The sequence below is a fragment of the Saccopteryx leptura genome, chromosome 2 (genome assembly GCF_036850995.1).
Source record: "Saccopteryx leptura isolate mSacLep1 chromosome 2, mSacLep1_pri_phased_curated, whole genome shotgun sequence".
Taxonomy (NCBI): domain Eukaryota; kingdom Metazoa; phylum Chordata; class Mammalia; order Chiroptera; family Emballonuridae; genus Saccopteryx; species Saccopteryx leptura.
The window spans coordinates 220742321-220750894 of NC_089504.1; positions in this window are offsets into that span (position 1 = coordinate 220742321).

The following is an 8574-nucleotide window of genomic DNA, read 5'->3' on the forward strand; positions in this document are numbered from 1 at the left end:
CTCTTTGTCACTCCACCCCAACCCAAGCCCTCCATTCTATGTATTTTTGTTCCACTTAGCACAATATAATTTTCAGATTTTACTGCATTTTCTCAAAAAATATTTTTCATATACTCTTATTAGTGTTATTAACAATATCACTCCCAAATGCCACTAAAGAAAAAGAAATCAAATATCATGGATACAAAAGACAGTGATGTAGCTCATATAGATGAGGGAAAATCTATAGAAAAAAATTTCAATAGCTTATAAACCTTGGAGTTAAATGACAGAGAATTTAAAATTGAAGTCCTAAAAATACTGAGGGATATACAAGAAAGCACAGAAAGGCAATTTAGGGAGCTCAAAGAACAATTCAATTAACAGAAAAATACTTCACCAAGGATATTAAAACTATGAAAACAAATCAAACAGAGATGAAAAATTCAATTCATGAACTGAAAAACAAGGTAACAAGCTTAGCTAATAAACAGGCCAGATAGAAGAGAGAACTAGTGACATAGAAGACAAGCAACTAAAGGTACTACAGAGAGAAGAGAAGACAGACTCATGAATTTTAAAAAAATGAGATAGCCCTACAGGAATTGTCTGACTCTATCAGAAAGAGCAACATAAGAATAATGGGTATATCATAAGGCAAAGAGAGAGAAAATGGAATGGAGAATATACTCAAACAAATAATAGACTAGAATTTCCCAAGCTTGTAGAAAGAACTAAAGCCTCAAATTCCAGAAGCAAACAGAACACCGATTTATCTTAACCCTAACAAACCTATTCCAAGGCACATCATAATTAAATTGGCAAAAACCAATGACAAAGAAAAAAATTCTCAAGGCAGCCAGGGAAAAGAAGAATACAACATATAAAGGAAGGCCCATTAGATTATCCACAGATTTCTCAGCAGAAACTCTACAAGCTAGAAGAAAGTGGACCCCAATATTTAAAGTTCTCAATGAGAGGAACTTCCAGCCAAGAATACTATACCCATCAAAGTTATCCTTCAAATACGAAGAAGAAATAAAAACGTCCACAGATACAGAAAACATGAAGAAATTTATCACCAGAAACCCCCACTTCAGAAAATACTAAAGGGGGTTTTCCGACCAGATACAAAAAACAAAACAAAACAAAACTACAAGTAAAAGCTCCATCAAGATCACAATTAAAACAAGATTAATCTGTGACAAAGAAACAAAAAAGGAGAGAGGACAAAGATCAACAGTAGCAAAGGAGGATGGAGTACAGAAGCACTCATGAGATAATGTACTATAATGAACATGATATGCATGCTTTCCATTACTTAATGGTAACCACCGCTGAAAAAAATCAACACAAGTATATGGCTTGAAAAAAAGAAGTAACAGAGAAAAGAAGTATGGATTACAATCAAACAAAAAACAAATGATAGAAAAATAAAAGAGAAAAACCAAACAAGATACAAAACTATCAGAAAGCAATATATAAAATGGCAGTAGGAAACCCTCAAATGTCAATAATTACACTAAACATAAATGGATTCAACTCAACAATAAAAAGACACAGAGTGGCCCTGGCCGGTTGGCACAGTGGTAGAGCGTCAGCATGGCGTGCAGGAGTCCTGGGTTTGATTCCCAGCCAGGGCACACGGGAGAGGTGCTCATCTGCTTCTCCACCCTCCCCCTCTACTTCCTCTCTGTCTCTCTCTTCCCCACCCACAGCCGAGGCTCCATTGGAGCAAAGTTGGCCTGGGCGCTGAGGATGGCTCTATGGCCTCTGCCTCAGGAGCTGGAATGGCTCTGGTTGCAACAGAGCTGAGCCCTGATGGGCAGAGCATCGCCCCTGGTGGGCATGCCGGGTGGATCCTGGTCGGGTGCATGCGAGAGTCTGTCTGACTGCCTCCCCGTTTCCAGCTTCAGAAAAAAAAAAAAAAAGACAGAGTACCAGAATGGATTAAAAAAGAAAATCCAACTGTATGCTGCCTATAAAAAATACTTCTAAGAGACCTGAAGATGGCAGCGGAGTAAGCAGATGCACAGACTCCCAGCTCTCACCACCAAACTGGAATACAAATTAATTTAGGAAAAATCAGCATGAAAAACCATCTCTGGACTACAAGAACAGATCTCAAAAACCAAGGAGCAAAGAAGAAGCCACAACAAACCTGGTAGAGAGCACCTGAATCTCCCCTGCTTACAGGAACAGGGGTGGGTGGGTGAGGCTGAGAGCCCAGAGGGGATCTCACTCCAGGGAAAGAGCAGAAAATACTGCTCACAGCCACTTGCCTGGCAACCAGGGAGCGAGATGTGTTGAAAGGACCAGCTTATCTCCCAAGTGAAAGGAGAGAGAGAGGGACAGACTGTGAGGGGCAAAGGAATGTAGGAGATGACCTAAAAAACTGACTCATCCGTGCTAGAGGCAGCCATAGCTGGGGGAGGGACTGATCCTTCCACAAAACAGAACTGAATTACTTCCAGATCACAGATCTCCAGACATCTCTCCTGCTCCAATCAGAGCAACAAGACACAGCTGAAAACAAGAAGTGGGGAGGAAGGGCAGTAACTCAGGTCTCCATGGAGATCTGAGATACACCTCCCCCTACTGAAGCTGAGAAAACACCCTGCACCCAGAGAGATTAGTTGGTGGAAGAGGCCTTCAGAGTCTCAGGTTACACCCATCGCATTCCTGGATACAGTTTCAAGGAAGCCCCCTGCTGAGATCAGTAAACAAGACTATCACCTGTTAAGAAAAAAAAAAATCAAGATTTCAAAGTGGCCCAAATCCAAAAATGGATTACAAATAATAGCTGATACCAACCCAAGAAGACCTAGAAATAACACAACTGAAAATTGAAAACTGGAGGCAGACAACACTAAGCCTAGACTCAACCAACTCTACAAACAAAACACCCAAACACAGATATGAGAAGACAAATAATTGCCATTCAAATGAAACCACAAGAGAAACCTTCAGGAGATGAACTGAGTGATATGGAAATAACAAAACTTCCAGATGCTGAGTTCAAAATAATGATTGTAAGGATGCTTAGGGATCTTAGAACAACAATGGATGGCCATTATGAACACCTAAATAAATAACAAGTATAAAAAAGGATATTGAAATATTAAAAAAGAATCAATCGGAGATGACAAATACAATATCAGAAATGAAGACCACAATGGAAGGAATTAAAAACAGGATGGATAGAGCTGAGGATCAAATCAGTGAGTTGGAGGTCAACTTCAATGAAGGCAAGAAAGTAGAAAAGAAAAAAGAAAAGAGACTTAAAAAGTCTGAGGAAACTCTTAGAGAGCTCTGTGACAACATGAAGAGAAATAACATCTGCATTATAGGGGTTCCTGAAGAAGAAGAGAAATAACAAGGAATAGAGACTTTGTTCAATCATATCATAGCTGAAAACTTCCCTAAATTAATGCAGGAGAAACTCTCATAAGTTCAAGAAGCACAGAGAACTCTCAATTAAAGAGAAACCCCCAAAAACCTACACAAGACATCATAATTAAAATACCAAAGCTAAGTGATAAAGAGAAAATATTAAAAGCTGCAAGAGAAAAAAAAGCTATCACCTACAAAGGAGCCCCCATAAGGATGACATTCAACTTCTCAATAGAAACACTTGAGGCCAGAAGGGAATGGCAAGAAATATTCAAAGGGAATGGCAAGAAATATTCAAAGAGAATGGCAGAACAAGAACCTACAACCAAGACTACTTAATCCAGCAAGGCTATCATTTAAAATTGAAGGAGAAATAAAAAGTTTCCCAGACAAAAAAAAAACTCAAGGAATTCATTAAAACCAAACCAATGTTGCAGGAAATGATAAGGGGCATGGTGTAAACAGATCAAAGTGGGAAAAGAATATAGCAAAAGAGAAATACAGCTCTAAAGAATAAAATGGAAATAAACAACTGCATATCAATAATAACCTTAAATGTAAATGGATTAAACTATCCAATCAAAAGACATAGGGTAGCTGCATGGAAAAGAAAACAGGACCCATACATATGCTGTCTACAAGAGACACGCCTTAAAACAAAAGATGCACGTAAATTGAAGGTAAAAGGATGGAAAAAAACATTTCATGAAAATGGAAATGAAAAAAAAAAGCTGGGGTAGCAATACTTATATCAGACAAATGGACTTTAAAACAAAGTATATAGTAAGAGATAAAGAAGGCCACTATATAATGATAAAGGGAGTAATCCAACAGGAAGATATAACTGTTATAAATATCTATGCACCTAATATAGGAGCACCTAAATATATAAAGCAGACTTTGATGGATTTAAAGGGCGAGATCAACAGCAATACTATAATAGTAGGGGATTTCAATACCCCACTAACATCACTAGATAGATCCTCAAGAAAGAAAATTAACAAAGAAACAGCAGACTTAAAGGACACACTAGATCAACTCGATTTTATAGATATTTTCAGAACCTTTCACTCTAAAGCAGCAGAATATACATTCTTTTCAAGTGCTCATGGTACATTCTCTAGGATAGACCACATGTTAGGGCACAAAAGTGGTCTCAACAAATTTAAGAAGATTGAAATCATATCAATCACTTTCTCTGATCACAATGGCATGAATCTAGAAATCAACACAACAGAACAGCTCAAAAATTCTCAAACACATGGAAACTAAATAGCAGGTTGTTAAATAACGAATGGATTAAGAATGAGATCAGGCCCTGGCCGGTTGGCTCAGCGGTAGAGCGTCGGCCTGGCATGCGGGGGACCCGGGTTCGATTCCCGGCCAGGGCAAGTAAGAGAAGCGCCCATTTGCTTCTCCACCCCCTCCTCCTTCCTCTCTGTCTCTCTTTTCCCCTCCCGCAGCCAAGGCTCCATTGGAGCAAAGATGGCCCGGGCGCTGGGGATGGCTCCTTGGCCTCTGCCCCAGGTGCTAGAGTGGCTCTGGTTGCGGCAGAGTGACCCCCCGGAGGGGCAGAGCATCGCCCCTTGGTGGGCAGAGCGTCACCCCTGGTGGGCATGCTGTGTGGATCCCGGTCGGGTGCATGCGGGAGTCTGTCTGTCTCTCCCCGTTTCCAGCTTCAGAAATAAAAAAAAAAAAAGAATGAGATCAAAGAAGAAATTAAAAAGTTCCTAGAAACAAATGATAATGAGCATACAACAACTCAAAATTTATGGGACACAGCAAAAGCAATACTGAGAGGGAAGTTCATAGCATTACAGGCATACCTTAAGAAGCTAGAAAAAGCTCAAATAAACAACTTAACCTTACATCTAAAATAACTAGAAAAAGAAAAGCAAGTAAAACCCAGAGGTAGTAAAGGAAAAAAATAATAAAGATCAGAGTGGAAATAAATGACAGAGAGGCTAAAGAAACAATACAGAGGATCAATGAAACAAGGAGCTGGTTCTTTGAAAAGGTAAACAAGATAGATGAATTTTTAACCAGACTCACAAAAAAAAAAAAAAAAAAAAAAAAAAGAGAGAGAGAGTACTCAAAGAAATAAAATTAGAAATGAGAGTGGAGAAATAACAACTGACACAACAGAAATACAAAATATTGTAAAAAAAAAATACTATGAAGAACTGTATGCCAAAAAACTAGACAACCTAGATGAAATGGACAAATTCCTTGAAACATATAATATTTTAAAAATCAATCAGGAACAATTAGAAAATCTAAACAGACTGATTATAACAAATGAGATCGAAACAGTTATCAAAAACTCCCAACAAAAAAAAAGCCTGGGCCCAATGGCTTCACAAGTGAATTCTGCCAAATATTCAAAGAAGAGCTAACTCCTATCCTTCTCAAGCTATTTCAAAAAATTCAAGAGGAAAGAAGACTTCCAAGCTCCTTTTATGAGGTGAGCATAATTCTGATTCCAAAACCAGACAAAGAAAAAACAAAAAGGAAAAGTATAGGCCAATATCTCTGATAAATTTAGATGCTAAAATCCTCAACAAAATATTAGCCAACCGGATTCAGCAATTATGAAAAAAAATCATACACCATGATCGAGTGGGATTTATTCTGGGAAGGCAAGTCTGGTACAATATTCTTAAATCAGTCAATGTGATTCATCACATAAACAAAAGGAAGTAGAAAAATCACATGATAATTTCAATAGATGCAGAAAAAGCATTTGATAAAATCCAGCACCCATTCATGATCAAAGCTCTCAGCAGCGTGGGAATACAGGGAACATACCTCAACATGATAAAGGCCATCTATGGCAAACCTACAGCCAACATCATACTCAATGGGCAAAAATGAAAAGGAATCCCCTTAAGATCAGGAACAAGGAAGGGGTGCCCCCTTTCACCACTCTTATTCAATATAGTCCTGGAAGTCCTAGCCATAGAAATCAGACATGAAGAAAAAATAAAAGGCATCCAAATTGGAAAACAAGAAGTAAAACTATCATTATTTGCAGATGATATGATATTGTATATAGAAAACCTTAAAGTTTCAGTCAAAAGACTACTGGACCTGATAAATGAATTCAGCAAAGTGGCAGAATATAAAATTAATACTCAGAAATCATAGGCATTTTTATACACCAACAATGAACTGTCAAAAAAAGAAATTAAGAAAACAATCCCCTCACTATTGCAACCAAAAAAATAAAGTACCTAGGAGTAAATTTAACCAAGGAGATTAGAGACTTGTACTCAGAAAATTATAAAACATTGATAAAAGAAATCAAGGAAGATACAAACAAGTGGAAGCATATACCATGCTCATGGTTAGGAAGACTAAACATCATTAAAATGTCTATATTACCCCAAGCAATTTATAAATTCAATGCAATACCATTTAAAATACCAATGACATACTTCACAGATATAGAACACATATTTCAAAAATTTATATGGAACCAAAAAAGAACACGAATAGCCTCAGCAATCTTGAAATGGAAGAATAAAGTGGGAGGTATCACACTTCCTGATATCAAATTATACTACAAGGCCATTGTACTCAAAACAGCTTGGTACTGGCATAAGAATAGGCATATAGATCAATGGAACAGAACAGAGAACCAGAAATAAACCCACACCTTATGGACAACTGATATTTGACAAAGGAGGTAAGAGCATACAATGGAGTAAAGACAAATGCTTTGGGAAAATTGGACAGCTACTTGCAAAAAAATGAAACTAGACCACCAACTTACACCATTCACAAAAATAAACTCAAAATGGATAAAAGACTTAAATGTAAGCCGTGAAGCCATAAGAATCTTAGAAGAAAATATAGGCAGTAAGCTCTTCGACATCTCTCACAACAATATATTTGCTGATTTATCTCCACAGGCAAATGAAATAAAAGACAGGATAAACAAATGGGACTATATCAAATTAAAAAGCTTTTGCACAGCTAAAGACAATAAGAACAGAATAAAAAGTCAAACCATACAATGGAAAAATATATTTGACAATACATCTTATAAGGGGTTAATAACCAAAATTTATAAAGAACTTGTAAAACTCAACAGCAGGAAGATAAACAATCCAATCAAAAAATAGGCAAAAGAAATGAATAGACACTTCTTCAAAGAGGACATACAGATGGCCAATAAGCATATGAAAAAACTTGAAAACCCGGTGGTCTTACGAAATGACCGCTGTTCTAGATATTATAAATTGTAATTAAAATGATTTGTGCAAAGTTGTCTGCTAATTCAAACTGAATTACCCAGGGCAGGCGGCGAGGACGCCCCTTTGCTTACTGCCCCACAGGGTTTCCCCCTTCTAGTTGTTTAATTGCTTAAAGTAGAGTGCAATGAAGGAAACCACTGGCGGTACATTTCTTAAGAGCCACCACTCTTAAATAAAGGTGATTTAAATAATAAAATGTTAATTCACATGTCAAAGATCTCTTTGTACACATTTCTTGTGTAGATCTTTCCATCATTTTTAAGCTCACCTTGCAGAGGACCATCAATTATTTTTAATTTTACGTCCGTTCTTTCACGAACTCTTGAACAGGCAACATAAAGTTGACTGTGTCCAAATGCAGGCTCAGGTAAAAAAATGCCAACACGCTTAAGCGTTTGGCCCTGAGACTTATTGATGGTCATAGCAAAGACAAGTTTTACAGGAAATTGTCTACGTCTCAATTGAAACGGCAACCCTGTTTGAGATGGAGCCAAATCAATTCTTGGAATGACATGTATTTCACCTTTAGAGGAGCCAGTCAAAGACTTAGCTATTATGACATTATTTTTCAACTGGAGAACCTCTAGTCTTGTACCATTGCAAAGACCCTTTCTGGTGTTAAGATTTCTTAACAGCATAATAATTGCTCCAATCTTTAACCTCAGTTTGTGAGGTGGCATGCCAGAAGGCGGGACTATTTGAATGCTGTGGCAACTTCACCCCATTGGCTAGTACAGTTATGCAAGCAACCAATAAGCTATCAGCAACAAACAGACACTTAAGCCGCATATAATAAAGATGCTCAACATCACTAATCATTAGAGAAATGCAAATTAAAACCACAATGAGATATCACCTCACACCTGTCAGAATGGTGCTCATCAACAAAATAACACAGAATAAGTGCTGGCGAGGATGTGGAGAAAAGGGAACCCTCCTCACT